This window comes from Etheostoma cragini, chromosome 17 (genome assembly GCF_013103735.1).
Source record: "Etheostoma cragini isolate CJK2018 chromosome 17, CSU_Ecrag_1.0, whole genome shotgun sequence".
Classification (NCBI taxonomy): Eukaryota; Metazoa; Chordata; class Actinopteri; order Perciformes; family Percidae; genus Etheostoma; species Etheostoma cragini.
This window is the reverse complement of record NC_048423.1, coordinates 3,016,823-3,033,485: the sequence shown is the minus strand read 5'-3', so window position 1 is coordinate 3,033,485 and position 16,663 is coordinate 3,016,823. Positions and strand designations below refer to the sequence as shown.

Here is a 16,663-nt window from a genome sequence, read left to right as displayed (position 1 = left end):
TATATGAGCCTGATAGTTAACGAGTTCTAACAGCATTTTCCTGCTCTACTTTACGCTCTCCAGAAAGGCTCATCAAGACTGCGTTGCACCTTCCCCTAACTTTATGTGGTAATATTGCATATAACATTTACTGTTGTACCAAGTTTCTCATGTTTTGCAAGTGTCAGACATTTTTTCTATAGGTTAAGGAAATAATTTCTTCCTGCTATTGGGACATTAAACACAGATATTTTAACTGGCTTCCATAGCTTAGTCTTACTGCTTGCTGAAATCAGCTCTTTCCTTATTTTTAAGTTGTCACGTGACCAACACATAATTAATAAATGACATCACAGCCACTGCCAGATTCTGTTGTGTATGAAACTTGGAAGAAGAATCCAGAAATGCACAAGCAATAGGGTGGAAGCACACTGTAGTTTCATGGGAATTCTCACTTCAGAATCTCATTTTGGAGTCATTACACCGCAGCTATACTTAATCTGCTCTGATGCTGCAATAAGCATTACACTGTAGTTAATGCATGCGAATTAAGCACACAAGTCAATTATACAGTATGTACTGGATACATAATCTGCATATAAACAAAGCTGCAGTGGTAATGTAGCCACTTTTCATGTGAAATAACTCAGTTTAGGTAAATGTCATGTAATTATTAAAATTTTGCCTTTAGTATGGTGATGACCAGTATAAAAAAACCAACCTGGAGTTGGTGTGTTTGGAGGATTGTGCAGCTAAAGTTTGCAGCTCTGCCGCCATACAAGATTAATTCTACCAAGCCTTTGGCTGAGACAAGGATCTGTGGTTGAACTGCCTGTAGGCTGAAGCAGAGCGTAATTTAGAAACCATCCCACCATATCATGAAAACGCAACAAGCGAAGAGACAGAATGGATGCGTTTCCTAATATCCCCCTGCAGTGTCTGTGAGTGAAACTGCTATAGACTGAAATTACTGAGAAACGCATGCATGCACGTACAGCCACATATACACGCACAACAATAGATATGCTTTCATTCAGAGGCCATGTGTCAAGAGGAGAAAGCAATAATCTGAGAGAGAGCGATAATGTGACTTTAGACCACCATTTGTTCCTTCTATCTCTCTTTTTTCACAAATCTAAGACACACACACACACACACAGAAACCTTGTGTCAGTTTGCCTGCTGCCAAGTGGTCGCAGTGACAGAAGAGGTCATCTGGATGAATGCCACCTATTATGGGATATGTGCTTATATCCCGAATTAGAGGTGAAAAGGTTAAATATCCAATCAGCACGCAGTGTAGCTAAACCCTTTGAAACCAAGAATTGGACTAAGTTACAGGCGGAATCATTAGATCTCGATGAGGACACATTTCATACACAGCCACACAGTATAATTCAGGCCAAGCCAGATGGGCGAAGTCTTAATTGATGTCCAACTGAAATGAGATTTTACAACATTTAAGCCTCTAGTAACTAATACTTTGCCGTTTAATGCAGTCAGTGTTGCCACAACAGCTGATTTTCTCATTGGCCGATATCGGGTTGTTAACAGATAAATTATGGCCTTTAAAGGATATCCAAAACAATGATTTAATACTTGATAAAAAGCCATTGGACGATGTGTAGTGTAATGATCCTTGGTATTTTAAATGGTAATATTGGTCTCCTTAATCATAAGATACATTTTTCCTGTGTGATGCTTGATCATATCTGTTTAATAATAATTGTTTGGGTCCCACACCCAACAGTTCTTTCAGGCTTAAAATATTTAAATATTTGTCTTTACTGTGGTTGCTGCCTGACCAACTGTCTCTGAGTCTTATTTACCTGTTTGTCTTTTTCCAGGTTCCAGCCTGCAGTTGAAGGATTAGAATATGCTGTTCTAAAATCGGCTCGTCAGCCTGCCAGCCACTGATAAGCACACTCACGATCGATTTGATCTGCCTTTAATCTATTCAACTTTTTCAGACAAATGAAAAAATGCTTAGTATGGGCGATGTGAGGTGCACGATACGGTGACTTTGGGAACACGTCCTCAGAGGGCAAATGCATTGTAAGCTTGATTTTCAGGCATGAAATCATATTAAATATGCATTTTTACAAGTCCTCTTTAACAAGCTGCTGTAGGCAAAACCAAGCTAAACAATTCAGAATATTTCTCTAGCAACCATGAAAGACACAGATCATTGCTAAAAGAGATGGAGGCAAAAATATGAAAAAAAAAGAAAGAAAGGAAAAACACCTCACACAAATATAATTATAAAATAAAAGAAGGAAGCTTGAAAGAATGAATGAAAAGTAAAGTTCTCTGTGGGCTTTAACCAATCCTTCTCTGTATCTCTTTATATCTCTGAAAGAGAGGGAGCCAGTTCAACAGAATGCTAAACAGGCAAGTGGGGTCTGATGTATCAAAGCCAATTCAATGCCTTTTGACACACACACACACACACACACACACACACACACACACACACACACACACACACACACACACACACACACACACACACACACACACACACACACAGCATTGGACCGAAAAAGGCAGAACTCACCTTTAGCTCATTACTGGGGTGGGATACGTTGAGGGTTTTCTCCTCTGCACGGCGACACAGATCTGCAGAGAGGAACAGGAGACAAAATGTAGATTAATCACATGTAAGGACGACCATTTATTGAACAGGAACGGGTAAACAGTAGTGTGTGGTACTGATGTAATAGGACGTATATCTCATTATGCTGTGCAGGCAGTTATGCTAGGGATAGAGTCAGCAAAGATATGTGTGGCTTGTTTAGATTAGGGTATTTATTGGAAGGACAAAAATGAAAGCAAAAGATAAACAGGAAATAAATAAATATGGTTATGTGGTTAATTATGTTAATTAATACATCAGCAATTTAACAAACAACCTTTGAACCTTAAGTGCGTGTGAAGCTGTCAGATACTCTTTCTAATTTTCTTAATCTCTCTAGAATGAATTTCCAAGTAAAAAAAAAAAACCAAGCCATTTAACAACTACAATTACAGAGACTGCCGGCCGACAGCATTTGAGCAGAAATACTGCAGAGATTTGGGATTTTCAAAGAGTATTCATATTTCCCTCCCAAATGTGTTACCTCATGATACAGACACTGTAGTAATATATGACTGGAGTAAGTAAAACATAGAACTAAAATATAATTAATTCATGACCATGTGTTGGCCAAGCGAGTACTGCTCTAAATTATCTAAGCCACTTCCTGTATGTACAGTGCAGCAGCCGGCAGCTAGTTTCTGCTTGTTAAGACTTTCCCCATACAGCCTGATGTATGAGCACTGAGGGAAAGACGGCACATCAGCTTCTACTGTTGTCCTGATTCATTACAGTTTACATCACATCGCAACAACGGATAATCTTGTTTTGATTGGCTGGGGATTGTCTTTAAAAACTGTACATCTGACCTGGAAGTGGCCGACCCCAGTGGTTTGGACAAATTCGGTACAGAAACCATAACAACGCACAGAGCTGACCATAGGCCGTAAACAGGCAAGAGGGGGTTAAAAACCCTGATTGAGACGCACATTACAAATGCGCTGTATACATGTTCAAAGGATGCATCTAAAACCCAAATAATACGGGAACATCCCATGTCTTCATTAGAAAATGCTAAATTTGGAATAAGGCCGTATTTGGAATATCCAAGCGAAGTATGCTGTATATTGTCATATTCTGAATAATAGTGGAATATTGGTGTGCATGTACACATACTCAGTTTTAAGTATTTTTTCGGTGTTCTGTGGCAAGAATGATGTTACTGGTTCTTGCAATGTGGTGGAATGAAATGCAAGCGAACTTTAAAAAAAAGGATGCTAATATAAAGTCAGCCGGTCTCCTCTTCTTCAGTGACATTATAACCACAACAGTGCAGTCCAAGAAAACAGTAACCATTACTAACTAGTAACTTACTAACTATTGTGGTGCTGCTTACATGGCACCTACTGGCGCTTCAAATGTGAACAGAGGTAATGTGTGCTCAAGGGCACTTCAACAGCCAACTGAGACCCTTTGTTTATTGGACTGTGGCTTTAACCGCAAAACCAACCTGCTAAATCTCAGCTTTAAATGGCCAGTTACATATACATAAGGCTCACTTGTACCACAAGGAATGTCACAAAATTAGTATGTGCAGCAGCATTTCGTAGTGCTAAGGCTTGTGTGTGTGGAGCAGGACTGATCAAAAGCAAGTGGACTAGCAGCAATGTGGCTTTCAAAGACAAAGATTGGACTCTTAAAGATTAGTATTGGTCACAAGTGATTTTGAGGACATTTGTAATTAAAGTTGCTGCCTTAATGTTTCCATTGCATTCCCAGTTCACCTGAGGTGTTACCTGGGCAGGGTAATAAGCTCACATCCATCAGTTACTACTACTACTACCACCAGTGAGAAGCCCTTTAAGCCCTTGAGCATGCTACTTAACCCTAGTCTGTCCCAATGGAGCGGCTCATGGCCTGTGGTAGTGGTCCCCCGTGTGAGTGTTAACAGGCTGTTTTCTGAAAATTGAAGGGTAAAAGAAAAGAACTCAGCAGCCTGGCAACATAAGATTTTTCTAAATGTTCCCTTTCATCCATTAATGATGGTGTGATGGTGCATGAGATGAGGAAAAATACTGCGAGAGAGATATTTTACTACGCCGTAATGGCTATCTATCAAAAGGCCAAAAACTGCCTTTTTCCTTGGTGCCACATTTCTTTTATCCACGTCTTTAGAAATGTGCAGTGAGAGATCACACAGCTCTGAGTACCAAGACTCTGCAATAATTAACCTCCCTTCCATTATTAGCAGGAACTAAAGATCAGGGCAAGTAGCTTTAGTGGAAAAGACTTCTGTGAGGAATTGAATGTCTTTTTTTTTCCAGACCAACAACCATAATAGAAAGACAACTCCTCTAAGATGTTTAACACTATTATGCCTGAGATAATTGGGCATTACATTGCTTCTTTCATCTCTGACACAGATGAAAGCAGTTTACTTTATTACATTACTCCAAATATACACATGGTGAATTAATAACTAATCTGTTGGGTTTAATTAGTTTCAACCCGATTACGTTTTTTTTTTTTTTTGTAGATCCATTCTATTCCCTTCTATTCAAACAAGTTGTCAACAGACTGGAGCAATGCTTAATAAGTTACTCAAACACTTACACAGAAGACTTTTTGTTAAGGTATGATCTGTACTGCTCATCTGTAAATGAAAAAAGAATTTTGGGAGTTTTGTTTCCCCAATTTTTGTTCCTGACATGTCCAATTAATAAGAAAAATCACTTGTTTGCATAATAAGAACGTGACAGCAGCAGCAGAGCAACCAAATTTACAGCGCCTTTTAAGTTCCACAAACACATTCATCAGCAGAGCATTATACCAAATCCTTATTATTCACTGTTGGTAGCATCCCTCCTATATAACACCAATCATCATCATGCTATCATTATTATCAAGCAGCAGATCGGCCTGCTTTGTATGCAGAGAACACTGACTCCTTTCACCTTGTTAAAGAAGAAGAAATAGATTTTTAGTATCTGTAACAACACATGCTGACACCGCACATGCCGTTAATAGCAGCAATGTGTCGCGCTGTCCTTAACTACACCACAGATGTTTTCAAATGAGCCATGCTTTCTGAAGCCCTCCACTAATCATTATTGTGTGATACATGCAATGTTGCTGTGGAATTATACCAGGCACTATTGTGCTATTGTTATTATCATTCTGCAGATAGCTGTCTGCTTGGTATGCAGAGACGATTGAGCCCATTCCAACCAGAAAATGACAGCTTGTTATTTGAAGGAAAATAGATTTCACTTTGTTTTTGTGTTGCAAGACCCTGAGACAATACGGTCAATACTGTAAAGCACCGTCTGAATTGGTTCTCGTGTGAAATGTGCAATGCATGAATAAAGGCCTATTGATTGGTAGTCTGCTGTAAACGACACTAGACACATGTTTCGCTGCATGCACACACGCATCTACAAAGTGATAATATTTAGTATTGATTTATTTTGATGAATTGCATTCATATCTGAAGTCAAATTCCTCATCATAAAAATGGTGAGAACCTACAAATCTCGTGTTTTGGTTCAGCAATAAATAATAATCAAGATAAGAACATTTGAAATATGTGATGTATGACTACACTCAATCGAGCCCTTGGTGTACAAATAATTGTTTTGGCTGCAGTGTGTGTGTGTCTAATATGACCTTTTTTTATTGTATCATAAAGTTATGTGGATCTATACATTAATAGCACTGTGCATCCCTTTTTATATTCTTCCCTCTTGCACTGCACAAAGAGCATTATGTGGCAAACACCAGCCCTTCATTCACATATTGTTGGATACATTTTGTTCCCCTCTGTTCAATTAAAAACTAAAAGAAGATATGAGATGATATTGGCTACATCTGCTAGAAACAAGGATACAAACTGTCATCATCTCTCAGCTTAGCCATCATATCAAAAATAATCGGAAATTAACCAGTTGCTTTTGAGATTTTTGAGCTTGCAAATGTTAAAGGCTTGCCTACCTGCTCGCTCACACACACACATCCACATGCCTGCACACATGCACCCTCATGCACACAATATTTGCACACACAGCATGCCTACCTGCGCGCTCAATCGCTCGCTCTACCACACATGCATGCACACACACACACAATATTTGCAAACAGATTTCAGGCTCACATGTAAATAGACTGCTTGAAATGCAGCCATTAGTGTTGCGTCTGTCATTAGCTAAAAGGCCTGAAGCTGGAGTCAGACCAGAATAATTATTTTGATTATAGTCCTCTAGCTGAGCTCTATCCAAACATATTACACTCTCTCGGATTAAAATCTGGTGTTTCATCTAGTTTCTAAATCAAGATGCTGAGATTTATTTCACGATAGCGGCCTATTGGGATCTCAACATTGCCTCTAAAGCTGGACAAAAAAAACTAATTTTATGTAGGCCTATGAAAGCAAATTTCTCATAGTTGTTGATAGTTGATAGTCGACAGCTGAAGCCGTGAAGGCGGTGGGGGGTGGGAGGCCTGCTCTACCAGGTGAGTTGCCCAGGCGTCTGAGAAATCAGTTTTTTGTGTGCCTCCATTTGATAAAAGGTGACTGCCGCCTGCTTTAAAACCACACACTACAAAAATAACACATTTATGAATCGTATAGTTGATAGCTTCTTAAAATATCCATCATATGTAATCACAATGTCTGATGTCGGTGAATCTGGGTTTATGTAAGACAGTGATTATACGCATGAATGTGAGAGTGAATATGGGCTTGTAACTGTGAGCATGTGTTCATGAGTGTGATGCTCTCAGTAAGACTGCGGTGAAATGATGCAAGCAGAATGTGATAGCGGCTTTGAGGATCAGCACAGTGGGCGCAGCTGGCAGCCCCACACACACACACACACACACACACACACACACACACACACCCACGGGCAGGCAGGGACTGGTGGATCCCAGCTGTGTCAGTATTATTCATGCGCCAGTTTGTATTCACAGGTGCAGGGGCACATAGACAATCTCACACACAGGAACATTTTATTGTATGAGTGTATACAAGCCGCTGAAGTGTTACCATGTACTGGTTCATACGTACCAGCATTCACGCATTGCTTAAATTTCCCTGGACCATTTCCACGTAGAATCACATTGGCAAGCATTGTGCCAAGCAGTGGGTCAGCAGTTCATGAGACCTGTCTAAAAGAGGCACCAGTGTGTAAAACCACTGCTGTATATAACTGTCACTCTTCTTTATCAACGCTTTTTTTAAAATCTTTTTTTAGTGCACAGTTCCGTTCATATATTCTATCTTAAGGAAAGCATCCTCCTCCTGCTCCTCCTCCTCCTCCTCTTCTTCTTCCTCTCATCCCCTTTCTGACTCATTGCTGGGTCTAAAATAAAATCCTCCACAGGAGATGCAGGTGCAAGTGGCGGACAGTTATTTTACAGGGGATTGGCTGGTAACTATAGGTCTATTTTATTACTTTTTTCTAAAACTCAGACGTCCTGCTCCCACAGTTGTGCTACTCCTACAACACTTGCTCTAGACAGCAGAGTATTTTTCCACTTCCTCATCTGAAAATATAAGCCCAGCTTCTGTCAGCTGCTCTGAAATAGCTCTGGGTGGTTAGATAAGCCTGACAGCACGTTTGTTTTATCTCCAGTTGGAAGCGATGACTTTCTTACCCTCAAAAAATGGTATATTTTACTTTCATTATTTATTTAATTATATAACCAACTTAAAAGGATGAAAAGACAAACTGTGTGAAATACACCTTAAAGATGTGCATTTAAGTTGGACAAAAACTTGTGACAGAAACATGAGTATTGTACATGCAGCCTTAATGTTTATATATATATATAATATATATATATATATATATATATATATATATATATATATATATATATATATATATATACACACACACACACACACACATTTTCAGTTCTGTCTTATTTACTCTCTTGATTTTAACTCCCTGTGAGTCATTTTCTTTCTTTTTTTAGGTTTCAGAGCTATGCACTGAAGCACACAACTGATGTTTGTTTAAAAGTGCCACACAACTGACCAAATGACAAAATTCAGATTTGTGCTGATATTTGTGAGTTTCCGATTGATTCATGCTGATATTCAATTTTACAATGACATGAGGAAAAGGTGGAACAAATGCCTGTTGACATGTTTGCTTGGGTTAGGGTTATTGCTTGACTGTCAGAATCGTTGTCTGTCGATTTGACTAATTGATCAACAGACAAATAATCCATCAATCTGCCAATTGTAAGCACTAAATTCTTATGTCATGCAATACAAACCCACACATTAGACCACACGAAGTTAAATGGATATTCAAATACACGTTCAGCTTTTGAAGTAAGCTGCAGTCACTTGAAAGCACTCAGCGCTCTTGTTAAATCGGCAGAATATGTGAACAGCGGGGGTGGGTGTAAGGTCACCGGCAGACATGTTGATGCTGTCTGCCTTTTAAAACAGGTTTGATCTGAACAGCCGTGACAAGATGGAGAACCCCCTGTAGATTGAAGACTTGGGATTTTTTTTGTACTTACTCCCCCCTCCTTCACAGCCACTAACTTGAACCACTAAGCACTTCTGACAAAACTATCCTTACTGAAAGAACAATTCAAACACATCATTTGGCTTAAATACAACATGCATGCACACTTGCCATTACCACACGTGTATAACGTATATTGTTAGCTGTCAAAATGTGCTGGTCTACCTAATTTTTACTGCATCTAAGTGACACCGCAAGTTGACATTTTGTCATTGGGTCCAGCAGAATGCTAGTGTGCTTGTATTTTACTGTCTAGACTTTGTAATCACAGCTTAGGACACATGGAGCCACTTGAAGGCAACGCACTGTCAATGAGCAATTTGGCTGAAATCTGTGAGCCATCAGTATTATCCTCTGGTGATGCTATTGTAAATTGTAGCTCATTACATTTTCCACATTAATTTCAACTTAATTTGGTTCCTTCCCTGGAGAAGGCAACGCTGCTCATTTACTAAACGCTGCCCATGTTTTAAAATCAGTGAGATAATTTAAAACTCTTAAGACTTCATTCTTAGCGGGCCACAGACTTCTTTATCGCTTTAACAAAGGAAAGAAAAAAGCTTTTATTATCCCCTTCAAGGTTGTTATCTGTACAGACTAGTCATTTATTTATCTTGTATATACATTGTGTTTACATTGGCACTTTATACAGCCTTCTAGACACAAACACAGAAATACCTAACGTGTGCACACTCATTAAAACCCAACATAGAAATACTGCACACAGAAGTCACTGACTTCACCAAACAGCCAGACACAGAGCGGGCAACACACACGTAGTGAGTGCCTACAAAAACAAATAATGACGGCGTGGGTTACAGACGACATCATCGAGGGACGAGATGTATTCTAGTTGACATGTTGATTTAGAGTCAGAGAGAGAAAAATGAGCAAGATTCATTTAGAGAGAGAGAGAGATTTCTACATATTCAGTTCTGCATGGCCGGGCTGCTTATGTATGTACTTGCACACTCAGTTATGACTTGCCTCACTTGTCGATGATTTTCATTTAGATAGTTTATTGTATGACACACTCTCTTACTCATATAGCAGTTCAGCCAGCACTTCACACACATACACACTCACATGAATATATAATGATCTCTCACAATCTTGACACAGACTTGTCAGTGTGGTTTCTGTCTGTTTAGCCTAAAAAAAAAACAACCAGCCAAGCTCTCATCCGAGTTAAAAATAAATTCCTTCAGTCAGATCAGGAAGTGGCTCCCACTGACACATCACATATAGATGAAAAGATCTTTCCCATCAGTTATGTACTGTATTTAGGAGTAAATGTCATCACCATCTCTGGAATAATACCCTAGAAATGTTCTTTTTAATTTTGATTTTTATGTGCTCCCGGGTGGATAAGCAGTTAGAAAGTCCTTCAGCTGGAGGACACGCTGAAGATTTAAATCCCGCAAAGTGGAGAAGCATCCTTTGTGCATGAGTGTCCTCCAGCAAGATACTGAGTCATGGAATCTTCTCTAACATATGATCCTGTTTATTTATGATGACATAAGTATATGTACATCAGTTAAATATTGGGTCATGACCAAGTAGGGCTGTGCAATTAATTGAATTTTGATTTCAATTTCTGCTCCAAACGATCACCAAAACACTATTAAGGGGGGGGGGTATTTAAAAACTCAGCGCGTGTAAAGATGGCCGGAGGGCAGCCACAGCAGGGTTTGGTGAGCAAAAAAAGGTAAAACCAACTTTGTTGGCTTGGAGCAGTTAATGTTAGTTGACCCTGCGGTCCCTTTGCCTCTGCCCCCCCCCCCCCCCATTCAGCTTGTAGCTTGCTAGCTCGAAGTGTGTTCTCTTTTCCGTAGCGAAGGGATTTAAATTATCGCAAAACAACGACAGCGGAAGCGGAGGGCCAAAGCCGGACACCCTGCCGTGAGTCACACACCGGATGTCGGGCTTTATCCTGGAAATGTACTTCTGTTGATCCAGACTAGGACGTGACCTAAATATTGAGAAACTCTTCCCTACCAGACACCGGTCTGTTGTTATCTACTGTTCTCATCTCTTTGGCAAATGGACAAGAAAATACCAGAAGTGTCCTCCTGGGATCAATAATGTTTACTGTTATTACATCACTGCGCCACCATTTATTATAAACAGTATAATTCAACACTGAAAAGGCTATTTAGTTTTTGCACATCCAAAGTGCAGCCAGTGACAAATGGTTTACAGTTGAAGCTAAATTAAAGACGGACTAAGTTTTAACTTGTCACAGATGTTAATCTTTAACTAAAAACTCAAGGAAATCATGTCAGAATGTGAAATTACTTTGTGGTTATCTAGATATATATTTCCTTTATGACAATCGTTGATTGGAGAGCTCGGGCTCTCCCAGCTCTTTATTTACCACCCATCACATGGCTCCATGTAAACACAGGCTGTCATTGTCCTGCCCACTAATTAATGAGTCCAGTCAGAGTGCTGGATGCCTGCACGCCCGGTCTTCCTCCTCCAGAGAAAACTGCTGGCAGTCCTATGAATCACCGCATTCAAATGGTCTTGTGGTAAAAGAGCAAAAAATGATTGAAAACCAAAGGGAGAAATTCATGAGGCTGGATGAGCGATGATAAATGTATTAGCACTAGATGACATTTCCATCACCACCTCATCGATCACCTCTGGGACATTTTTAAATGTGTGTGTGTGTGTGTGTGTCTTTGTTTGTCATATGCAGAATCAAGCCGATGAAAACCACACACACACACATACGCACCATGTACATCTAGCTGAAGAAGTTGCACATATGCACTAGGCTTTAAAGTTGCAACTTTTTTATTTCCAACATGTATCAAACCTTAAAGCTACAACTTCCCATCCCTTCGTCTGTCATGAAATCTAATATTGTGTTTGTGTTTATGCTTTTTTTCTTCCAAATGAGCAGTTTTTTTTCTGTTTTTGGACTATTTGACTGTGCAGTTTCCTTGCGTACCTTGTTGTAGTAAACCCACGATTGATATTTTTTCGCTATGATATACAGTATATTTGATACAGATGTACTCAAGCTGCTCTCAGGATGCAGAGACATTTGCACGGGGAACTGACCACCACAAATAGCATTAACTTTAGTGAATCCTTCTGAAGGCACAAACACACTTAATCCTGCTGTTATTGGCATGCTTAAAGAAGAAAGATGAAGCTCACTTATAGCAAGCAAGACGAGCTGCAGACGACCGTCAAATTGCCCTTTGAGCCCAGTGCACCGGTTTGATAAGTAAAAGGAACACCTCCAGCCACAGGATGACTATGAAACAAGGTGCAAATGGCTCAGTAAATCTGGCCCTGGCGCTCTGCTCCTCTCTGGCCTCCTCTCTCTTTCTTTTGGTCTGTCTCTTGGTATTCAGCGACTGCTCTCTTGCAGCTCAGACTCTCTTATCTAAATCTCCATTCAAACGGAGAAAAAGACAGCGCCAGGGAGAGAGAGAGAGTCAGAGATAATACAGGTCACTCTCCAATGACAACTCTAAAAGGCATCTGGGGAGAAGAGAGAAGAAGAGGGAGAGGGGAGAGCTGCTGCAAAACAGTATATGGATTTCTGCTCTGAGCTGAGACCATGGAAAACATGCAGACCTAATAAGTAGCTTGATATGAAATCTGGTGGTTTTCGAGGCTCACAGCATCTTAGTCGTTTATTTTAAGATCCGCTGAAAGCCAGTGGCAATGAAAAATCAGCAAAAAATACCCACCAGATGCCTGAGTAATGGAAAGCTAAGCTGAGCAACACTGAGCGGTATTAACTCTTATCGATGCAAGAAGGAACTAGTACCCTTTTGTCATTTTGATACCACAAAAATAGTCCTTCCTCCCTTTTACATGCTGATAGAATTGTTTTGGTCGTGTATTTTTATCATGACGCCAGGACAAAACGGCAACACTTTAAGGCTGTTTCAAAGTTTAATTTTACCCCAAGCGTATTGTCATGGCGCTTTTGAAAGATTTCTCCACACAGTTTTCATACTTTCATCCTTATTAAGAAACATGCTTCCTGCCAGCCATCCTTCAGAACGTCAGCTGACCATCAACCTAATGTCAAGGAGAATCAAACTGTCTCAAATGAATGGTTTTTATTCTAGAAACGTATAGTGATACATCGGGATAAGATGCTGAGAAAACATGGAGGTTGTGTACACTGCCTCCATACTTCCAGCGTTTTGGTATTTGTTAATTATGATGTACCTATAGTAGAGCCCCGCCGATATATCGGCAGGCCGATATTATTGGCCAAGTTTAGGCATTTCCCGATCTATTGATATCGGCGATTATAATCGCCGATTAAAAAAAATGAATATTCATTCATCAGATTAATTTATAATAACAAATAAATGATGCTGATAAATGAATAGTGCATAGTTTGTCCACCAGAGGGCGCTCTAACAAGGACTTTGTTTTATATCTTAAGTTTGTAATTTTATTCATTTTATTTAACAGATCTTTAAAATATATTATGTTTCTGGATTTATTTTTTAAAAGTTTTTTTCTTTTAGCTGTATATCGGCCGATAACAGCGTATCGGATTTTAAAAAAATACAATATTTGTATTGGTATTGGCCTTCCTTTATCGGTCAGGCTGTAACCTCTAGCAGACAGACTTACACACACACACACACACACACACACACACACACACACACACACACAAAAAACTGTTTTAAATATTCCAAGTTCATAACATTCCCTGCTACCGCCTGTTTAATCTTCTCTTTTAATTTTATAGTTTCTACTTGAAGCTGACACAGATTAGGACTGACTGCCAAAACTACACACACACACACACACACACACACACACACACACAGATGCAACAGACATATATTTATTTACACACAGCCAGCTCCCTGACACTGCTATTTTTGAATTATGTTCAGTCCTGCCCTTGAGCAGAAGTAAAAATTAAATAGGAGGATGTTGTTTGGGGGGGGGTGTATAGCTGTTTTTATCTCTTGATTACTCTCAATCTCCTCTCTACCTTCACCTGTCTCCCTCTCTCCTCTCTTTTCATCCCCCTCATCACTTCCCTCCTGACTCCCTCTCTTTCTTCTTACCTGAGGCAGACAGTAAACTCCAAACTAAATTGAATTTGGCATGTTCTCAACCTGCTGACGAATCTAGCGCTGGAAGCAAATGGCCTTATTTTTGGTGTGACTCTGGATCTTTTCATATAATGATGTTTGTGCCACATGAAGCAGCTTGGAAGTCGCTGTGGGACTTAACATGTCTTGGCAGTTCCTCAAAGATAGATGGAAGCATATGAGAGTCACAATAATTCAATGAATCCAAAAAAAAAACAATGTAGACCAAACCAACTACAGAGTATATCATGTTGTAGGCGAGGATGCACTGAAAGATGCTGAAAGAGGCTTTTCAGGTCGCCAGCCGACCCACACTGCAGCCATCAAAGCCTAAAACAAGACACTTTACTGTGTTAAAATACAGTAAACCTAACAACAAATGTACCTCGGACCATCTACTCTTACTTTTAGTGTGTGTGTGTGTGTGTGTGTGTGTGTGTGTGCGCGCGCTGAATTGATCGACACCCCCAACACAACTATTCTTTTCAGGTCCCTTTTTTTTTTTATACCTAGCTGTTATATATTGAGCCATTTCGCCTTCCTCTGCCTTTCTTTCCTAGACATTCTCTCTCTTTGTCTCTGCCCACCTCTACATCTCTCACTACCCCTCTCAGCACTTTCTCTCTCTCTCTCTCTCTCTCTCTCTCTCTCTTTCTCTGTACTATCAGAGGGTTGTACTGTAAAGTCATCCTCAGTCCATCTCTGTTGCCTCTCTCTCTATATGTGTGTGTGTGCTATTAGATCTAGTTGGTATAGCTTAAGTCAGCCCTGCTGTCCAGGCTAAATGAATGTTAAAAGCCTATTGCATTTCTTTGCACTAGCTATATGGTGTGTGTGTGTGTGTGTGTGTGTGTGTGCACGTGTGCGTGCGTCTGTTGCATGTAATGTGATGCAGTCTTTTAATTTAGGAAAGGAGACGCAGTCAGCAGGCAGAGGTTGTGACCTCTGCTAGAGGACGTGGAGTTTGTGGCTGCTGTATCGTACGTTTGTGTATTGTAAGTAGGGAAAAAAACGGGTATTCTCCATAATGTTATGGAAGAGAAAAACTACCTCAAAAAATCATTCCTTGCATTCTTCTGTGATGCTACATCTTTAACCTTTTTCGTTCCCTATATACTTTAGCTACTTGATGTCAATACGTTTCTCAAGTGAAAACAATATAGAGACTTAGAAACCGACCCCAGGTCACGCTATGCCTGTTCCAAGAATCACTGAGGAATTGACTGAGGTTTTGCATTGAAGTCGTTTTTGAGGCCACCGAGAGAAGTGGCCCTCCTTTTGCTAGTAATGACTGGAGAATCACTTGGAGAGAGCTGAGCAGCGGCAGCAGTAACTGGATCAATGAAGAGACCGCAGTTAGAGAATAGGGGTTGCCGTAATCAATTAGACTCCTAACTGCTGCTGGTGGAGAATCTCACTCACCTTCCAATCTTTTTTTTTTTTCTGTCATACTTCATGTCACTGACTTTCCTTTTTCTTATTCTTGGCATATGTTATGCTTTTAGAAGTTTAGTATTGTGTTTTTGCTTATTAAAATTTCAGAGTGCACTTTTATTGCTCCCAATTACCCAACTGACATGTTTTGTATCGCCAAACCTAGACACCAACAGGGGGATTGAGTTAAAACATTTCAATGCCCTAGGCAGCACAGATTAAGGCTTTGCGTGCAAAGCTGAATCCGTTTCCCCTCAATCTGTTTGTGCCCTTCACTTATTTCCGCCCTGCTTCTGATTTGCCATCATGAGGCTATAATCCAGGTCCAAACACCCTGCAATTGTCAAATATTTTCCTCCTAATTGGCTGCCGGTTTCTACACATAGCCTCTTCTCCAAAAGTGGTTTTTCAGTGTTTCTCTCCTGCCTGGATGCATAACTACTAGTTAACTACTGCAATGTCAATGGCAACCTGAAGCCATCTCCATGTGGGGACACGACAGGTGTTAGGCCGCCTTTGTCTAAACCTCATGTCTTGACTCTTCACATGGTAGCTGATCCAGCTGTTAAGCTGGTAATACAAAAAATACACAGTGGTTGTTTTGTCATTAAATATTACATATGTTCATGTTTTACTGATCAGGGCTGATAAATTAAATCACATTATTCCTTCTCTATTAATTCCTGGGCATTTTTAAAAATTTGCATTATTATTTTAGGCCTTTATTCAACAGGACAGCTGAAGACATGAAAGGGGAGAGAGGGGGGAATGACACAGGCCGGAGCCGAACCCAGGCCGCTGCGCCGAGGAGTAAACTCACACACATGGGTGCCTGCTCCACCAACCCAGCTCTCCAGGCCCCTCTATTGTTCCTACCTTATTTTATATTTTATTTGTCTCATCAGTGTATGTGCCCTGTGCCAAACTATCCTTGACAGAGTAGTTAATGTCAACAGTAAACACACACAGTCAAACACACTCACACACACACACACACACACACACACACACACACACACACACACACGCAAGCC

The 16,663-nt window shown here is 40.1% G+C and overlaps 1 protein-coding gene across 2 annotated transcripts in view; it reads right to left on the bottom strand.

The window, feature by feature from the left end:
* Positions 1-16,663, bottom strand: part of cdh11 (cadherin 11, type 2, OB-cadherin (osteoblast)) — a 98,651-nt gene that overhangs the window by 56,885 nt on the left and 25,103 nt on the right. For both annotated transcript variants that reach the window (XR_004660084.1, XM_034897851.1), the window contains exon 2: positions 2,537-2,598. The gene's annotated coding sequence lies outside the window, so the exon portion shown is untranslated. The remainder of the gene's footprint in view (positions 1-2,536; positions 2,599-16,663) is intronic.